Here is a 21,848-nt window from a genome sequence, read left to right on the forward strand (position 1 = left end):
TAAGATTTAAGACATTCAAAAAGTATCATTTACCAACTTCAAACATATATAAAATATACAAATTATATGTCATGAGGTTATATATTATTAATTATTAATAAGATTCAATGAAACTAAAAGAATAGTTTAAAAATATTGCATTGAAAATCAAAATCTTCTTTTATTAATGTCTTTAAAAACTAATTGATGTAATATTAATTATTATGATTATATTCTTAAATTTATATCAATTACAATTAAATTTAAATATCAATTTAAATTTATGTAGAATTAATGTAATATTATAATTTTATATTTTTTATATAATATTACATTATTTTGAATTTACATTGAAAATTTTCTTTTTTCATTTAATGTATTTGGAAGACAAATTTTTCATCTCACTACATTTCAAAATTAATTCAATGGAAATTAAAATGGTATATCTGGTTTTAAATTGTGAAAAAAATCTCATAATATATATATATATATATATATATATATATATATATATATATATATATATATATGTATGTATATATATATATAATAATAATAATAATAAATTGGATTTAAATTTGAAATCTTAGAAGATAGTAAAAAATGTAAGAAAAAAAATAAAATAAATATACAAAAATTTATTTTTTTAAATAAATATTTTTAGTGTTTCTAATAAAAAATATATAAATTCAAAATTTTTGGTGATTCTTAATAATATAATAATATACTATAACACATAATAATAACAATAATATTTAATAATAATATAATAACATTAACACTAATATAGTAATAATAATTAAAATATAGTGTTAAACAACAAATAAATAATTAAATAATGACACTGTAAACAAACTAAAAATAAACTAAATGTTAAAAAATCATATCCTTTTCAATTTATTTAATGCAATTAGCTAATTATAATATTTATAATTATATATTTCAAAGCAACTTTTATAAATAAGATTTTAAATATGAATTTATGCCAAAACATAAAACTCTATTATATGAGTCCACTAGACGAATCTATATATATATATATATATATATATATATATATATATATATATATATATATATATATATATATATATATATATATATATTTATATTTGTATCATTTTACATTTTTAAAGAAAATGATAATATTAATATTAATATTGAATGTTTATTAACTTCTCTCACAAAATTTAATAATAATATTAATATTAATATTTTATTATTATAAATTCAAATTTTTGATGATTTATGACTATATAATAATATATTATAAAATATAATACTATTTAATAACAATGTAAATATAAAATATCATGATAATATTAATATAATAATAATAATAATAATAATTAAAATATATGGTAAAAAATAAAAATAAGATAGGAAAACAATTAACCATTTCAATTTCAATCTTATTCCAAAATTAAGATCCATATATTGTCAAAACTGAAATTCAAAACATATGTATATATTAAAAATGTTTTTTAAATTCAAAATTTCAAAAAACTATAAAAATATCCTAATTAAGTTTGAATTTGAAATTTAAAATAAAAAAAAATTATAAAAAAAAGTTAAGGCTTTTTAATGGATTCTTTTAGTAGCTATAAACTAACTTTAAGATATTTTTAATCTACCAGAAGAGTTTGTATTTAAGATATGGACAAAATCTGATAAATTAAAAAAATTTAATGAAAATATGTTAATAATTACAATTAAAAAAATATATATGATATAAAAAAATTAATAAAAAATATAATATTTAGGTACAAAATCTTGAAAGTAAAAAATTTAAAACTTTATGTGGTTCTTAATAATATAATAATATGTTGTAATAAATAATAATAATAATAATAATAATAATATCTAATAATGGTATTGTTAAATCAGATCTGTCTAATACTCTTAACCACAAAGGGATCTGTGTTGATTAATGAGTTTCTTACTTATTTAATGTGAATCTTGAAGGAGTCTTTAAGGTTTAAAGCTCAGTTAATCAATTACACAGTTCTGGGTTAATGGATTGTTTTAAAACAATCAAGAAGAATTAAAAGAGAGAAGAGGAATCAAAACACACAATTTATACTGGTTCGATTCAAGGCGAATCTACATCCAGTCTTCTCCTAAGTAATACACTTAGGAGGATTCCACTAAACAGAAAGGTTCCAAGAATTACAAGCACACCTATGTAATTCTAACCCCAAAACTCAAGAACTTGATTCAACAATCAAGAACTTCCCCTAGGAGCAATGCATCCACACAATTGCACCTAGGTCCACACTTCAACCACTGAAGCTACTGTAATCAAAAATACAGAAAACAAAACAAGAAACGAAAACACCTAAGTTGTGCAGATTTGACTTGATGCTCCTTGAATCAAGCAAGATCCATCATGGTAGAGTCAACCATTAATCATTCTTGGATCTGTGCTTGGGTTATTGCAGAATCTTCTGAAGCTCTTGTCTCTCAGATGGCTCTTTCTCAGATGAAGACTGCGTGATCTCTCTCAAAAATTTCAGACCCAAAACAGATTACAAAACAGCTTTTATACAAAGGTTTTTGCTGTCACTAATTCAATTAGCCATTTACCTAATCGATTATCGTGAGTATATTTTCACTTACTTAGTACAATACTCACAGCTAATCCATTAGTTAAAGAACTAATCATATGTAGAGTTACACAGCAAGCCTGAAATACAATTGATAAAGAGAAGCTAATTTCCTAATGCATATCCTAACTGGACCAAGCTATGTTTTATCCTAGATCAGTAGACATCATCAAAATTGTTCTTCGTTTATGGAAGAAAGGCTCCCCTTGCCAACAATCTCCCCCTTTTTGATGATGTCCAAAACATGGATTGAGATAAACCTACCTGCAGCACATTAAGCAAACACCAACAGCAGTACACAGTACAGGCACACAATGCGAACAACAGCATAGGCATATAACAGATATCACTTTCATTTTATGCTCCTCCTATCAGTATAGCCTATCAATGCAGTGGCAAGATAATTCTCCCCATTTTTGGACAGTAGCAAAAAAAGACATAATCAAAATGGGAGAGAAAAAAACTGAACAGCGCAGCAAAGTAAAAGACACAGCAGTAGATAATGCATAACAACCAGGATAATAACTTTGCATAGCATCCAGAGTAAGCATAGTATATAACACATTATAGTCCAAACCAAAATATTCCTAGGCTAAGGTAGCTAGGATGCTAGGATAACTACAACAAGGAAACACACACCCTGCTAGGACTACTAAGATCCTAAGGTCAAGAGCTACAGACTGAAGCTATGAAGGATGGTACACAAAAGGGAGGTGTGTGGGTAGAAGGCTAGGCTATTCGTCGTCAGTGGCATTCTCAAAGTGCTCACTCTCACTACCTTCTGCAGTGTCCACAGCAGCTTCAGGAGTAGGTGAGGCACGACCAGTGTTGAGTTGCGCCAGTTGTTGTTGAACAGAGGTTAGCTGGTGCTCAATGGACTCCAGTTTTGTCGTCCAGATGTGATGCTGATCAAAAAGAGCCGTGACCATGCGCAACATGTCCTGCTCGTAACGAGTCCTGGTGGCAGGGGAAGAGGCATCAGCAGTATCCTCAGGGTCACTATCTGGTTCATCCTTGAAGCGCCAAGCGTTACCCCTAAAAGACATTCCCATGTGATGAAGGGCATTTGCCCCAATTAGACTTGTGTGATTTGGAGTGTAGGAAGCCTCGCCAGAGAAGTCCACTTTGTAAAGCTCGAGAATTTTGCACACGAAAACGGCATAGGGCAGAGGATAATTGGGTAACTTGATGGCTTTCTGCATTGTATCAGAGATAACCTCAGACCAGTCTACAAGAACATTTGACTTGAAGGCATGGAGAAGGAAGACGTCCTCTGTGGTGAGTTGAGCATGGTTGCCGTTGCGGGGAACCAGAATCCAGGCAGTTAAGAACGCGAGTACGCGCTCATCCTTCTTCATCCCACCAGCGCGAAAAATACTATAATCGCGTTTGGCTTTGGGATCCCTCAAGCAACCCTGATATACATCCAAGCGATTTGCCCCAGGAAACCCTCGATGGGCTGGAATGCCAGAGATGCGGAAGCCAGCGATGTCGGTCCAAACATCTATAGTGAGGTAAATGTCTACCCCTTTGACACGCGAGATGAGGAGATCATCTTGACACGCGAGATTTGCGTAGAAAACCCTAACCAAATCGGGGTAAATGTCACCGGTGAGTTGAACGAACGTGTCCAGGTGTTGGTGGGAGATAAGCTCTGGGAAGGTAAAGCCGTGATTGCGAAAGAAGGATATTTCAACATGCTTGTGGTTGATGATTTTGCGATTGCGGAAGGATTCATTGAAGTGTTCTTGAGCGGCGCTGTCACTGATCCAACCATCAATATCAGGATCCCGTTGCTTGGTGGCCATGCGCTTGACACGTTTGCGAGAGGTAGAGGAGGATGCCATGGCGGAGTGGTGGAGGGTGTAGGTGACGGCGGAGCAGATGTGGAGAGGGGAGGGGGACCTAGGGTTTTTGAGGGATTAGAAAGTACCAGGGTCCTAGGAGCAGAAGTTAAGGCTGCTATTAAGAGCAGGGAATTTACTTACCTAATGGATTAGCGGGCTTCTTTTTAAGAAATTAAGTAGTAACTATGTGATGCAGAACTCAGTTTAAAACTAGGCTTCAGACAAGGCACGATAATGAATTAGGACCAAGATTAGGTAAGCAGCTATACAGTTTGAACAAATTGGACATACAGGTAGATGCAGAAACCAGAAACAGAATGCATATGATTTGAGATTGGATTTAATTGTAGTAGAAAAGTAATATACATACAGCAGTAACATAAGAATGACACACACACACAAACAGCAGTTAAGGAGACAGAATTAATTTGAGCAAGTGAGGTCCAAAATACCCAATTCATTTCGAAGAGTGTAAAATCTCTCTCTGGCCAGAGGTTTAGTGAAGATGTCTGCTAGTTGATGTTGTGTGTCAATGTACTCGACCTTGCACTCTCCCTTGGATACATGATCTCTGATAAAGTGGTGGCGGATTTCAATATGTTTGGTCTTGGAATGCAGTACAGGATTTTTTGTAAGATTAATTGCACTGGTATTGTCACATTTTAACGGAATGTGATTGAGGTAAATGCCATAATCCTCAAGCTGGTTCTTAATCCAAATAGATTGAGCGCAGCAGCTGCCAGCAGCTATATATTCTGCTTCAGTAGTGGACAGAGCAACACATACCTGTTTTTTTGAGTGCCATGAAATTAGAGAACCACCTAGGAGATGGCAGGTGCCACTGGTGCTCTTCCTGTCAATTTTGCAACCACCAAAATCTGAATCGTTGTACCCTACTAGGGAGATATTTGAGCCATGAGGATACCATAGACCCAGATTTCTAGTGCCCTTAAGGTATTTAAAAATGCGTTTGACAGCAGTTAGGTGTGATTCTTTAGGACAGGACTGGAATCTGGCACATACACACACACTGTGCATAATATCTGGACGGCTAGCTATGAGATAGAGAAGTGATCCGATCATTCCACGATATTTAGTCTGATCCACTGCAGGCCCTGTTTCATCACAGTCTAGATAGCAATTTGTAGCCATAGGGGTTGATGATTCCTTGCAAGCTTCCATGTGAAACTTTTTTAGTAGCTCAGTGCAGTATTTAGATTGATGAATAAAGAGTCCATGCCTTCCCTGCTTAATTTGGAGTCCTAGAAAGAAGTGCAGCTCCCCCATCATGGACATTTCAAACTCATCTTGCATGGTTTTTGAGAAATCTTTGCAGAGACTAGGATTTGTTGAACCAAAAATGATGTCATCCACATAAATTTGAACAAATAGTAGATCATTTTTGGCTTTCTTAATGAAGAGAGTAGAATCCACCTGCCCTCTTCGAAAACTGTTTTGAATCAGAAATTCACTTAGCCTCTCATACCATGAGCGAGGGGCTTGCTTAAGTCCATAGAGAGCTTTTTTTAACTTATACACATGATCTGGAAACTCATAGTCTGTGAATCCAGGGGGTTGTGCCACATAGACTTCTTCCTTAATGAAGCCGTTTAGGAAGACGCTCTTCACATCCATTTGAAAGAGCTTGAATTTGAGTAAGGATGAGATGGCAAGAAGAATTCGGATGGCCTCAAGGCGTGCTACAGGAGCATAGGTCTCATCATAATCAATCCCTTCTTATTGACAGTATCCCTTGGCTACCAATCTAGCCTTATTCTTAATAATCACACCAGAGTCATCCAGCTTGTTGCGAAAAACCCACTTAGTGCCTATGATTTGTTGTGATTGAGTTCTTGGAACAAGATCCCAAACATCATTTCTCTTGAATTGATCCAGTTCGTCCTGCATTGCTAAAAACCAGTGTTCATCCTTGAGAGCATCATTCACTGATTTTGGCTCAAGTTGGGAGACAAATGCTACGTTTAGACAGAACTGGCCTAGCTGCCTGCGTGTGGAAACGCCTTTAGAAATATCCCCTATGATGTTGTCAAGAGACATATCTTTGGGCACTGTCCAGTTAGCGGGTAAGTCTGCTGCAGAGGTGGAAGCCTCAGCTGTAACACCCCAATTTTGGGACGTCACGGAACGTTAGAAAATTTTTGCGTTTCGCGAAAATAGAAATAAACATTGAAAATGTACTAATTAAAAACTTTTAATTTAAAAGTAACTAGGTAATCCAAATGTTAATTTGAAATAATAATAATATTAAATAACCAAAGTTCCAACTAAATACTAGAAATTAAAAGAAAATTTCATAGTCTTCACTGTTTGATTTAAATCAACAAAATAAGCCATAAATCCCCGAGTCCACTCCATCCTTTCCGATATCTACTTCGAGTCAGAAATATCTGCATTACCGTCTGCTCCCGTATAACACACACGTTATACGATCATCGCACAGGCAACAAACATACAAACAAACAAATAGGGGTAAGCTAACCATAAACATTGATATTCATAAAAGAAATTCATAAATAAAACTTGTCCAATAATACTCAACGTCGCATTCGATTAACACGGAAACTTTATGAACACAATCCATCTTTGGTTTGAACACACAAACCCCAAATCCAAACAATCATACTAAACCAAACATAGCATCACATTCATCTAAAATCTTCATTAAATTCCACCAAGAGCTTTCAAGCAAAGCAAAATACTCTCAATATGAAACACATGAGAATTTCATATTGCCAACAAAGCACTCACCATCACATCATGCTTGAAAAATAAAGTCTTCCAACCAACCCATATTCATATATCACCCCAGTATGTAATCACATACCAAAAATCAAACACACGCGCAAGAAAATTTACACGTCAATTAATACTCCTAACGCATTCAAACCCTTCAAAGAAAATTAGTCAATATATAACTTACCGTACGTGTCATTTCTAATTCCGCTGCACCTATTCCTTTCACGCATGACAACAAGAGGAAAAACTAAGGATTTTGTATCCTTTAATGACAAAAAAACGAATCCAAAAGAGAAAGGAAGAAAACATGGCTCGGTCTGCACCAATTCATTTAAAGGATACCCCTCCCTCAAAAAGTCACATGAATGGTTTAAAGGAAAGAGACAAAACAAACCCGTGACCCCTACATACCTTGCATTTACGTGTCACCTATAAATGGAATGAGAGAAGAAAGAGAAAAGAAAGAATTGAATGTGCATGTGACGATTTCAGTTTCGTAAAGCTGCTCCCAATCATGCTAAAAGACAAAAACTAAACTACCCACAATGCTATAAAATGTATTTACGTAATGTTAAATAGAAAAGGAAGGAAGGAGCATAAAATTTTGCATGTATATCATGAAAGCACTCCAAAAACTTGAGAGAAAAGAACAAAACATGTGAACCCATCCATACACCAACCACACATTTCATAAAACATGAGAAACCATGACCCATTAATAAAACCAACAAAAAAACCCTTGCTACCCCTAACATATACATCCCATCAAAGCTAAAAGTTTCCTACATCTTAAGCTAGTTTGGCTTATGCCCACACATAAAACCTCCACCTAAAAACATCAATTAATGAAACGGAAAAGAAAAACACTTGGAGAATACAACTCCACTCAACTCAACACTGCAAATACCTAAGTGATATCCAAAGTCGCGACCCATACACTTTTGTATGGCCCTCCTTTGCAACCCAACACCCTGACGAAATTTCTGCTTCTCTCCAAAGTGCCCCATTCCATCCCAGACTTTAAAGTTTCTTATACCTTAACTTAGGGCTGTTACGTATAACATGAAAGCACTCCACCATGCTGCACTCATCCACCATGAATCATACACAAAACCCACACATTCCAACCAAAGAAAATCGAGACAAATGGACCAACCCCTTCTCTATCTAACACATAACCACTTAACATGAACAAGGAAAAGAAACCTGGACTACTCGAGACTGAGGCAAAGATTGAAACCAAAGAACCACCATCCCTATATCCAGAAACCGAAAACGACCACAAGGAACACGCAGAAACGCCACAAAAAGATCATGCAAAGCACGGAAAAACACGGCTTTCAAGCATCAATGATAAAGGCATATAATAGAAGAAAAACAGAACGATACCATCATCATACCACAAGAACGAGAAGAAAATTAAGCAACATTAACAAGAGTAGAAAGCAAGGTTGGCTTCCCCTACCTCTCTAGATGATTCCTCTTCTCTACCACAGCCACTGGAAACTATAACTTACACCCTTTCTCTCTTTTCCTTCTCCCGTCCTACCCCTTTTTCTTAAAGAAAACTTTTAGGGTTTAGCTTTATCTAATCCCACCCAATAATTTTGTTAAGATTTCTAGCCCATTTTATTTTTGTTATCATTTAACTCCAAAAGATATAAAAAAACAGAAAGCGAAAAAAATAAAAAATAAAACAAACTGTTGCAGTGTTTTGAAATCCAATATTCTGCATGCTCCTGGAAACACAATTCATTTACGCTCCATGGGCCCCACACCTTTAAAGGAGAGAAAAAAAATATGAATTCTAAAACAAACACAAACGCAACTTTATGCCAGCCAGGTTTTGAACCCTGCACCTGCTCTTCTATACACGGATCTCTCACCACTAGGCTATATGCCATCACATGATATTATGCACATTATAAGACTTAACGCCCTTAAACTCCACTAACCATAATTCCTTAAATCACTTAAATAATTATTATAAACACCACAACAACTTAAATCACTCAAATAATAATTATTTCCTATTTCATAATTTAATAACCTAATTAAATTAAATAAATCAACAATATTAATCTAGCCATTAATTTTCTTTCTATGTGTTTTCCTTTAATGTAATTTTTTCCCGGGTCTTACATTCTCCCCAACTTTAAAAATTTTCGTCCTCGAAAATTGTCTATTCAGAAATAAAACATCTTGCATACTTAAATTTTTTTTTTTTTTTTTACACAATCACATGATGAAAAAATCTCATATCAAAACAATTTGTACACCTAAACATTCACTACAAATATAAAATAGAAAACCTCATAATTCTTAACAAAATATTCTTAACAAAATAATCTAACATACAACTTTTCTTTTCTTTCCACACATAGCTTTATACCTTATTCATTTTCACAATATAAACTTATAATTCATAAATAACAAAATTATTTAGAATCCATACCATTATTAAACTTTATCAAAACAAAGCAACCACCAAATAATTATATGTCAACATGAAATTTTTTACATACCTTTAACGCAAATAATCTTATAGAGAAAAAAACAACCATATTGTGATATCATGCAACATTATATTACCCACACATAAAATTCACCTTGCCTGAATCCACATATGTATCACTCATCAAAGATTACTACTTGAAACATGTTCCCAAAACCAAAACATGCAATCCAGAACATATTACCACCAAGTAATATCCAACAGTATGTCATTCTCTCATAACCAACCATTCTACCTTTCCTGCGCACCAACGCCTCTTGGAAAGACCATTCTCCTGCTTTTCCTTAAGACTTACAAGTAACAACCCTTGTCTGTTCACCAAAACCCGACAAGAGAACAACACCTACCTGCTCACCAAAACCCGGTAAAAGTGTTGCTTTCCTTAGGACTTACAAGCAACTACCCTTGCCTGTTCACCAAAACCCAGCAAGAGCACAACCCTTACCTGTTCACCAAAACCCGGTAAGAGCACTGCTTTCCCTAAGACCCACACGCAACAACCCTTGCCTGTTCACCAAAACCTGACAAGAGCACCACCCTTACCTAACCAAAACCTGGTAAGAGCGCTGTAACTAAGCTTAGGCCAAAGACTTACGGTAGAACAAAACCCCCTTTTACCCGACTCACCAAAGTCCTATGGGTAAAAGTACAACCTGGTTTTACAGATATGAGAGAATCCATACTACACATCCCACACACAATCAAGCATAACATGCTTCATCAACATAACATTTACCAAATTGAACATTTCACCACCAACATGTATTATACAAACATCACAAAGCATACTTTACATACCCTGTAAATATCTCCAAATAGATAAAACAAGTCAAACCAAAGGAAACCATCCAAACAATACCTTAATCAAGTATAATTCACAACACTGACTAGAGTCACACAACATCAACTAGACGAGCTCACTCCCCACATTCCCAAAGTTTTTTCGAAAACCTGGCTCTGATACCAAAATGTAACACCCCAATTTTGGGACGTCACGGAAAGTTAGAAAATTTTTGCGTTTCGCAAAAATAGAAATAAACATTGAAAATGTACTAATTAAAAACTTTTAATTTAAAAGTAACTAGGTAATCCAAATGTTAATTTGAAATAATAATAATATTAAATAACCAAAGTTCCAACTAAATACTAGAAATTAAAAGAAAATTTCATAGTCTTCACTGTTTGATTTAAATCAACAAAATAAGCCATAAATCCCCGAGTCCACTCCATCCTTTCCGATATCTACTTCGAGTCAGAAATATCTGCATTACCGTCTGCTCCCGTATAACACACACGTTATACGATCATCGCACAGGCAACAAACATACAAACAAACAAATAGGGGTAAGCTAACCATAAACATTGATATTCATAAAAGAAATTCATAAATAAAACTTGTCCAATAATACTCAACGTCGCATTCGATTAACACGGAAACTTTATGAACACAATCCATCTTTGGTTTGAACACACAAACCCCAAATCCAAACAATCATACTAAACCAAACATAGCATCACATTCATCTAAAATCTTCATTAAATTCCACCAAGAGCTTTCAAGCAAAGCAAAATACTCTCAATATGAAACACATGAGAATTTCATATTGCCAACAAAGCACTCACCATCACATCATGCTTGAAAAATAAAGTCTTCCAACCAACCCATATTCATATATCACCCCAGTATGTAATCACATACCAAAAATCAAACACACGCGCAAGAAAATTTACACGTCAATTAATACTCCTAACGCATTCAAACCCTTCAAAGAAAATTAGTCAATATATAACTTACCGTACGTGTCATTTCTAATTCCGCTGCACCTATTCCTTTCACGCATGACAACAAGAGGAAAAACTAAGGATTTTGTATCCTTTAATGACAAAAAAACGAATCCAAAAGAGAAAGGAAGAAAACATGGCACGGTCTGCACCAATTCATTTAAAGGATACCCCTCCCTCAAAAAGTCACATGAATGGTTTAAAGGAAAGAGACAAAACAAACCCGTGACCCCTACATACCTTGCATTTACGTGTCACCTATAAATGGAATGAGAGAAGAAAGAGAAAAGAAAGAATTGAATGTGCATGTGACGATTTCAGTTTCGTAAAGCTGCTCCCAATCATGCTAAAAGACAAAAACTAAACTACCCACAATGCTATAAAATGTATTTACGTAATGTTAAATAGAAAAGGAAGGAAGGAGCATAAAATTTTGCATGTATATCATGAAAGCACTCCAAAAACTTGAGAGAAAAGAACAAAACATGTGAACCCATCCATACACCAACCACACATTTCATAAAACATGAGAAACCATGACCCATTAATAAAACCAACAAAAAAACCCTTGCTACCCCTAACATATACATCCCATCAAAGCTAAAAGTTTCCTACATCTTAAGCTAGTTTGGCTTATGCCCACACATAAAACCTCCACCTAAAAACATCAATTAATGAAACGGAAAAGAAAAACACTTGGAGAATACAACTCCACTCAACTCAACACTGCAAATACCTAAGTGATATCCAAAGTCGCGACCCATACACTTTTGTATGGCCCTCCTTTGCAACCCAACACCCTGACGAAATTTCTGCTTCTCTCCAAAGTGCCCCATTCCATCCCAGACTTTAAAGTTTCTTATACCTTAACTTAGGGCTGTTACGTATAACATGAAAGCACTCCACCATGCTGCACTCATCCACCATGAATCATACACAAAACCCACACATTCCAACCAAAGAAAATCGAGACAAATGGACCAACCCCTTCTCTATCTAACACATAACCACTTAACATGAACAAGGAAAAGAAACCTGGACTACTCGAGACTGAGGCAAAGATTGAAACCAAAGAACCACCATCCCTATATCCAGAAACCGAAAACGGCCACAAGGAACACGCAGAAACGCCACAAAAAGATCATGCAAAGCACGGAAAAACACGGCTTTCAAGCATCAATGATAAAGGCATATAATAGAAGAAAAACAGAATGATACCATCATCATACCACAAGAACGAGAAGAAAATTAAGCAACATTAACAAGAGTAGAAAGCAAGGTTGGCTTCCCCTACCTCTCTAGATGATTCCTCTTCTCTACCACAGCCACTGGAAACTCTAACTTACACCCTTTCTCTCTTTTGCTTCTCCCGTCCTACCCCTTTTTCTTAAGGATAATGATATTCCAACAAAATTTTTTGACAAGAATTTGACACGGCTGACGTGGCAGCGGTTTTTTTAATTTTTAAAAACTGAAAATTGCTGTTCGCACGTGCAGCTAAATGTCCAACAAAAGAGAGAGAAACTTAAGAGAAAAAGGGGGGGAAGTCAGCCGCGCTTGTTGTGCAGTTTGAGAGTGAGGAGAGAGAAGGTCGAAAGTGAGGCGGTGGTGTTGTGGGTGCAGCGGGTTTAGGGTTTCCGGCAACCATTTCGCCGGTGAGAAACTGAACTTTAGAGAGAGAAAGTTAAGAGAAAAAGGGGGGGGGGGGGGAGTTAAGAGAATAAAGGCAATCCAAAGTTTTCTCCCATTCACGCAATGGGATCTTTCGCAAACACAAACGAAATATGACATGTCTAAACTAAGTGGGGAGTAAGGATAGGCTATGTGGGGAGTTACGTGTACTTTTTTGTGTACACATCCCTGATTCAAGTGAAGTTCACTTGTATAGTCATTTTCATAAAAATTTTAGTCAAAAAAGGCAATCCCAAGTTTTATCCATTGACGCAATGGGATGTTTCGCAAACACAAACGAAATATCGCATATGCCAAGTAAGTGGGGAGTAAGGACAACATATGTGGGGAGTTACGTCTATATTTTTATCTGTTCATCCCTGATTCAAGTGAAGTTCGTTTGTATAGTCATTTTCATAAAAATTTTAGTCAAAAAAGGCAATCCCAAGTTTTATCCATTGACGCAATGGATGTTTCGCAAACACAAATGAAATATCGCATATGCCAAGTAAGTGGGGAGTAAGGACAACATATGGGGAGTTACGTCTATATTTTTATCTGTTCACCCCTGATTCAAGTGAAGTTCGTTTGTATAGTCATTTTCATGAATATTTCAGTCATCAAAGGCAATCCCAAGTTTTAACCATGGACGCAATGGGATGTTTCGCAAACACAAACGAAATATCGCAAATGCCAAGTAAGTGGGGAGTAAGGAAAACCTATGTGGGGAGTTACGTTTATATTTTTATCTGTTCATCCCTGATTCAAGTGAAGTTCATTTATAAACTCAATTCCCATAAGATTTTCAGTCAATAAAGCCAATCCAAAGTTTTCTCCCATTCACGCAATGGGATGGTTCGCAAACACAAACGAAATATCACGTGTCACACCTAAGTGGGGAGTAAGGAAAGGCTTTGTGGGGAGTTACGTGTACTTTTTTGTGTACGCATCCCTGATTCAAGTGAAGTTCGTTTGTATAGTCATTTTCATGAATATTGCAGTCATCAAAGGCAATCCCAAGTGTTAACCATTGAAGCAATGAGATGTTTCGCAAACACAAACGAAATATCGCATATGCCAAGTAAGTGGGGAATAAGGACAACATATGTGGGGAGTTACGACTATATTTTTATCTGTTCATCCCTGATTCAAGTGAAGTTCATTTATAAACTCAATTCCCATAAGTTTTTCAGTCAATAAAGCCAACCCAAAGTTTTCTCCCATTCACGCAATGGCATGTTTCGCAAACACAAACGAAATATCACGTGTCACACCTAAGTGGGGAGTAAGGATAGGCTATGTGGGGAGTTACGTGTACTTTTTTGTGTACGCATCCCTGATTCAAGTGAAGTTCGTTTCTAAACTCAATTCCCATAAATTTTTCAATAATTATACGCAATCCAAAGTATTGTCCATGCACGCAACCACCATGAACTGGATTGTGATGTTTTCCAAACAACACCAAAAAAATATCACATAAAACAACCAACTGGGGAGTAACGACAACGTATGTGGGGAGTGATGTTTATTTTTTCCTCTGTACATGGCTGACTGAAGTGAAGTTCACGTATATACTGAATTTCCAAACTTCTTTTCAATCATTAAAGGCAAGGCAAACTATTCTCCGATAGCCCACCACTGATTTGCAGAACTATGCCTCCTCTCCCTGTCGCACTGCCTGATAATGACCCACCACCCCCACCAACCCAAATGGTTGCCGGAACCATTCACTTTCCCCCTTGTCTGTCTTGACTTTCTCACTTCGAAACCACCCCGGCCTTAGTCTCCCCCTTTTGTCTCTTCACTTTCTGACTTCGTCGGCCTCGATTTCCCCTTCTCTCTCTAAAGTTCAGTTTCTCACCGGCGAAATGGTTGCCGGAAACCCTAAACCCGCTGCACCCACAACACCACCGCCTCACTTTCGACCTTCTCTCTCCTCACTCTCAAACTGCACAACAAGCGCGCCTGAATTCCCCCCCTTTTTCTCTTAAGTTTCTCTCTCTTTTGTTGGACATTTAGCTGCACGTGCGAACAACAATTTTCAGTTTTTAAAAATTAAAAAAACCGCTACCACGTCAGTCGTGTCAAATTCTTGTCAAAAAATTTTGTTGGAATATCATTATCCTTTTCTTAAAGAAAACTTTTAGGGTTTAGCTTTATCTAATCCCACCCAATAATTCTGTTAAGATTTCTAGCCCATTTTATTTTTCTTATCATTTAACTCCAAAAGATATAAAAAAATAGAAAGCGAAAAAAATAAAAAATAAAACAAATTGTTGCAGTGTTTTGAAATCCAATATTCTGCATGCTCCTGGAAACACAATTCATTTACGCTCCATGGGCCCCACACCTTTAAAGGAGAGAAAAAAAATATGAATTCTAAAACAAACACAAACGCAGCTTTATGCCAGCCAGGTTTCGAACCCTGCACCTGCTCTTCTATACACGGATCTCTCACCACTAGGCTATATGCCATCACATGATATTATGCACATTATAAGACTTAACGCCCTTAAACTCCACTAACCATAATTCCTTAAATCACTTAAATAATTATTATAAACACCACAACAACTTAAATCACTCAAATAATAATTATTTCCTATTTCATAATTTAATAACCTAATTAAATTAAATAAATCAACAATATTAATCTAGCCATTAATTTTCTTTCTATGTGTTTTCCTTTAATCTAATTTTTTCCCGGGTCTTACATCAGCTGCTCCAGGTGGTGATTCTGCTGCTGCTTCAGGCTCAGGGTGTGTCAAATCTGCACCTGTATCATTTAAATCTGCACTATTTCTTGACCCAGAGGAATTAGCTGCGTGATTATCAATATTTTCATCAAATGCAACATGAATGGATTCCTCTATGGTTAACGTTCTTTTGTTATAGACACGATTGGCTTTACTAGAGGAGGAATAACCTAAGAAGATGCCTTCATCAGCCTTAGGATCAAACTTGCCAATGTTTGATTTTCCATTATTTAGTATGAAACATTTGCAACCAAAAGCTTTGAAATAAGATACGTTAGGTTTTCTACCTTTGTAGATCTCATAGGGAGTAAGTTTCAAAATAGGCCTAATTAACACCCTATTCAGAACGTGGCAGGCTGTACTTACAGCATCTGCCCAAAAGTACTTTGGGAGAGAGTTGTCATTGAGCATTGTCCTTGCCAACTCTTCCAAAGACCGATTTTTTCTCTCAACCACGCCATTCTGTTGTGGCGTTCTAGGGGCTGAGAAATTATGGGAGATACCATGATTTTCACAAAACTTTTCAAAAGACTCATTTTGAAACTCACCCCCATGGTCACTTCGAATTGCTTTGATTTTCAAGTCTTTCTCATTTTGAACAATTTTGGCAAATTTCCTAAAAACTGAGAAGGTGTCACTCTTAGATGAGATAAAGAAGGTCCAAGTAAAGCGAGAATAGTCATCCACAAGAACAAGCGCATAGTAATTTCCTCCTAGGCTTCTGGTTCTAGAAGGTCCAAACAAGTCCATGTGTAACAGTTCTAATGGATTAGAAGTGGAGATATGCAGTTTTGACTTAAAGGATGTTTTTACTTGTTTACCTTTTTGGCATGCATCACACAGCTTGTCTGTCTTAAACTTTATATCAGGCAATCCAATGACTAACTTCTTTGACACAAGTTTATTTAGGTGACCCATATGTATGTGTGCAAGTCTTTTATGCCAAATCCAAGGTTCATTATTTTTAGCAAAGAGGCATGCAATTGAATCAAAAGAAGTGTTTTCAAAGTCCACCATGTATATGTTCTGAATCCTTTTTCCAACAAAAACCAGTTCATTTGTGGATGCATGACAGATTAAGCAGTGATGAGCTTCAAAGATTACTTTCAGATTTTTATCACAAAGTTGGCTAATGCTAAGAAGGTTGTGCTTAAGCCCATCCACCAACAAAACATCCTCAATTTCCACAGCTGAAGATGACTTTACCTTTCCAGAACCAAGAATCCTACCTCTGTTGTTGTCACCATACGTGACATGTCCACTTACTTTGTATGAGATTTTGCTGAATTTAGAGTTATCACCTGTCATGTGTCTAGAGCAGCCACTGTCCAGATACCACATAGCCTCCTTAACTTCAGCATTTTCCTGCAAAACAGATTATTTTGATGAAGCAGGTACCCAAACAAACTTGGGTCCTCTTGTGTTAGACTATGTTGCAGTTCTCTTAGGCACCCATTTGAATTTCCCTCTAGGAACCCCACTGTTTTTAAAGTAGCAAGACGTGGAGAAATGACCAGGTTCAGAACAATTGGTGCAGATAATGGAGGATGGTTTGCTGATGTTGAGAAAGTTTCTGCACGATAATCGATTAGGGTTGCCACTATAACCAATTCCCTCTTTATTCAGCACACTCCTTTGGGATCCTAAAACAGCATCTAGGTTGGATCTTCCTAGAGTGAATTTTGATAGAGTTTTCATTAAGTACTCTATCTTCTCTAGCTGTCTTGGACAGTTCCTACATCTAGACCTGGAGTGGTTTTCAGATTGTTCTAATTTTTCCAAGCAAGTTGTTAGATTCTCATTTTCCTCTTCTAACTGCTTTATTCTACCCTCCAGCCATTTAATCTCTCCTTTAAGTCTGCTATTTGACTTTTGTAGTTTTGTGGCTTCCTTATGCAGTTCATTAAAGGCATCAAGCAGTTCATAATAGTCATTTTCCTCATGGTCAGATGTGAAATTACTTACACTGTTTTTGGATGATTCTGCTTTAATGGATGTTTCAGCTTTAGCCATCAGACACAGATTATTCTCCTCTTCAGTGTTATCATCTGAATCACTGGATGTGCTGGAGTCATTTTCCTCCCATGCAATGTAGGCTCTCTTCTTCTTCATGTGATTCTCTGCCTCATTTTTCTCATCCAGTTTCTGCTTCATTTTCAGCACTGGACAATCAGCTTTGATGTGTCCTGTCTTACCACATTCATAGCAGGTTTGAGTTCCAGATCTGGTCTGCCTCTTGTTCCCTGCATAACTGTTGTTGGTCTTGTTCTTGTACTTCAAAAATTTTGAAAACTTTTTCACCATTAAGCTCAAAGCTTCACTGTCAGAGTTTCCATCATTGGAGTCATCTGCAGAATCTGCCCTTTTCTGTTTTACTGCAGATTTCACTGCACTCTTCAAGGCTATAGTGTGCCTCTTTTCTCCATCCTCTTCTTCCTTGAGTCTTCCAAGCTCTAATTCATGTTCCCTCAATTTTCCAAAGAGAGTGGCTATGCTCATGCTAGTGAGGTCTCTAGATTCAGAAATTGTTGTCACTTTGGGCTGCCATGTCCTATTTAAACTCTTCAAGATTTTGATATTTAGTTCCTCTTTGTCAAAAGTCTTGCCAAGAGCTAGAAGATGATTTACTATATGTGTAAATCTTTTCTGCACATCACAGATGCTTTCTCCAGTCTTCATTCTGAACATCTCATACTCTTGAATGAGAGTATTCTTCCTTGCCCTTTTGACTTCATTTGTGCCCTCATGGGTTACTTCCAAGACATCCCACATTTCTTTGGCTGATTCACACACGGATACCCTGTAAAATTCATCCAAAGTTAGTGCAGAAGATATAATATTTTTGGCTCTAACATCATAATGTGCCCTCTTATTCTCATCAGGGGTCCATTGTGAGAATTCTTTAGGAAAAGTCTCTCCATCCACTATTTTAATTGGTTTAAAAGGTCCATTCACCACTGCATCCCATACCCCTTTGTCTACTGATTCAAGAAAGATTTTCATTCGAATTTTCCAGAAAGGATAACTTTCCCCAGCAAACAGAGGGGGCCTGTTAATGGATGCCCCTTCAGCAAAGGTTTGAGATGTATTAGATATAACAGGATCTTTCTAATCGATTAGCGTGCGATTAACCAGCTCTGGTGCCAATTGTTAAATCAGATCTGTCTAATACTCTTAACCACAAAGGGATCTGTGTTGATTAATGAGTTTCTTACTTATTTAATGTGAATCTTGAAGGAGTCTTTAAGGTTTAAAGCTCAGTTAATCAATTACACAGTTCTGGGTTAATGGATTGTTTTAAAACAATCAAGAAGAATTAAAAGAGAGAAGAGGAATCAAAACACACAATTTATACTGGTTCGATTCAAGGCGAATCTACATCCAGTCTTCTCCTAAGTAATACACTTAGGAGGATTCCACTAAACAGAAAGGTTCCAAGAATTACAAGCACACCTATGTAATTCTAACCCCAAAACTCAAGAACTTGATTCAACAATCAAGAACTTCCCCTAGGAGCAATGCATCCACACAATTGCACCTAGGTCCACACTTCAACCACTGAAGCTACTGTAATCAAAAATACAGAAAACAAAACAAGAAACGAAAACACCTAAGTTGTGCATATTTGACTTGATGCTCCTTGAATCAAGCAAGATCCATCATGGTAGAGTCAACCATTAATCATTCTTGGATCTGTGCTTGGGTTATTGCAGAATCTTCTGAAGCTCTTGTCTCTCAGATGGCTCTTTCTCAGATGAAGACTGCGTGATCTCTCTCAAAAATTTCAGACCCAAAACAGATTACAAAACAGCTTTTATACAAAGGTTTTTGTTGTCACTAATTCAATTAGCCATTTACCTAATCGATTATCGTGAGTATATTTTCACTTACTTAGTACAATACTCACAGCTAATCCATTAGTTAAAGAACTAATCATATGCAGAGTTACACAGCAAGCCTGAAATACAATTGATAAAGAGAAGCTAATTTCCTAATGCATATCCTAACTGGACCAAGCTATGTTTTATCCTAGATCAGTAGACATCATCAAAATTGTTCTTCATTTATGGAAGAAAGGCTCCCCCTGCCAACAGGTATAATAACATTAAAACTAATATAGCAATAATAATTAAAATATGGTGTAAAATAATAAATAAATAATTAAACAATGATACCGTAAAGAAACTAAAAATAAATTAAATGTTAAAAAACCTATCCTTTTTCAATTGTATTTTCTATCAAAGTTAATTATTAAGTTAATTATAATATTTTTATAATTATATATTTCAAAAGAATTTTTATAAATAAGAGTTTTAAATATGAATTTGTGTCAAAATACTGTATGTGACAGTGATGTTAGTAAAAGTTTAGTTGATGTTGTCAACTTTCAAAATGAAAAAAATCAAGTTTCAGATATGTTACCCAATTTTCCTTAAAGCCAAGTAATAGAAACCTACTTTGCATCTTCAAAAAAACTTTAAAAATAATTCTTGCAAAATTTCAACTATCTTTTTCAATAGTAAACCTATTTTCCATCTTTCCAAAAAAATTAATTCAGCATGCCAATACCACAATTACAAAGTTTTTCGTTTTCCAAGACTACCGTCACCAACTTTTCACCTTCCTTTTCCAACACTTATCTTCTCACTCATCAAAATCAATTTTTTGCCTTCCAACACTTAACTTTTCATCTTTTTCTTTGAACAAAGCAATTAGTATTTTGGGTTTTGGTGTCTTAATGCACTGCAAGCACACATCTTCGAATTATGTCAACATCAATTATCAAGGTGAGCAATTATGCTTTGCGGGACTCAATGCACTGCCAAATTCTGATACGTGCCAAGTTTGAAGTTTTAATTGAATTTGTCTTTTTAATTTTAGGTGACTTCCTCAAGAAATTTTGTAAAGTTGTCATAATTACTTACTACTTCAAATCACCATTTCTTATTCAAATATTTGGTTACTTTCTTCAAAAAGCTTTGGTAAAGTTTTTAAAGTGACCTTGGCATTTTTACTTTTAATCTTCTACAAATATGTTTTTTTCATTATTTCATTGGACAAAAATAATGGAATTTTATCTCACTATTTTACTAGAAGAAGGTATGAAATTCATCTATGAACAAAATATACATTGATACAAATGTTTACTTTTCTTTGACAAATAAATTCCCCTTTTGGTTGTACTATTTATGTTCAACAAAAGTACTCCTTTTGCACGGTAACCAAAAAAAAAATTAAATTAAGAGCATTCTCAAGAGAAGTAGGTTTTACAATCATGTCAAATAGTTTATGTACTCTTATTATTTTATTAAAAAGATTTTTAAATTAAGAGCATTCCCAAGAGAATTAGGTTTTACGATCATGTCAAATAGTTGATAGACTATTATTATTTTATTATTATATAATGTGTATATATAATAAAAGTTTTGGAATAGTTTTGTTTAATTAATTTCAATTCAAAAAAATTTCCTTTTTGATTGTTAACAATGAGGTATCCTTAATGGTAAGCAAAAGAAATTCTAGAGGAGAATTTAATATCATTTTTGTTTCCTATTTTGTTATAATTTTGTTTCATTTCATTATTTTTTATAAAAAATAACTTTTATCTACTTCTTTTGTTATATATTCACATATATGGGTTTCAAAACTAAAGCATAAAGAAATCGACAAAGAAATAAATAATTATGATTTTGTGCCAACAAATATTGTGTGGCTAGATTTTGGGAGAAATTTTGTGTCTATGTGAAATGTGGACGTAACAAAATCTAAGGTAGTTCTCAAAAATTTTGAACAAAAAATTAAATTTATATTAAGTTAGGATTTAAAAAATACATTGATAGTTATTTTTTTATGACTTCAAATATAATTTTTTGACATAAAATAAATTTGTAGAAAAATTAGAATTTCTATCTTTTTTTTTTCTTTCCTGAAACTT

General features: G+C 35.1%; 1 long non-coding RNA gene across 2 annotated transcripts; it reads right to left on the bottom strand.

Moving 5' to 3' along the window:
- Positions 1–6,675: 6,675 nt before the first annotated feature.
- Positions 6,676–13,149, bottom strand: LOC114166467 (uncharacterized). 2 transcript variants are annotated; one of them, XR_003599933.2, is made up of 3 exons: positions 12,781–13,149; positions 8,655–10,978; positions 6,676–6,852 (listed from the first exon to the last, which is right to left on the bottom strand). It is a non-coding gene; the product is annotated as an uncharacterized LOC114166467 (long non-coding RNA). The 2 variants fall into 2 exon arrangements; XR_003599932.2 differs by lacking the exon at positions 12,781–13,149 and adding an exon at positions 11,500–12,753.
- Between the last annotated feature and the right edge of the window lie 8,699 nt (positions 13,150–21,848).

The sequence above is a fragment of the Vigna unguiculata genome, chromosome 10, assembly GCF_037176805.1.
Source record: "Vigna unguiculata cultivar grain cowpea cultivar isolate G323 ecotype 2 chromosome 10, ASM3717680v1, whole genome shotgun sequence".
Lineage (NCBI taxonomy): Eukaryota > Viridiplantae > Streptophyta > Magnoliopsida > Fabales > Fabaceae > Vigna > Vigna unguiculata.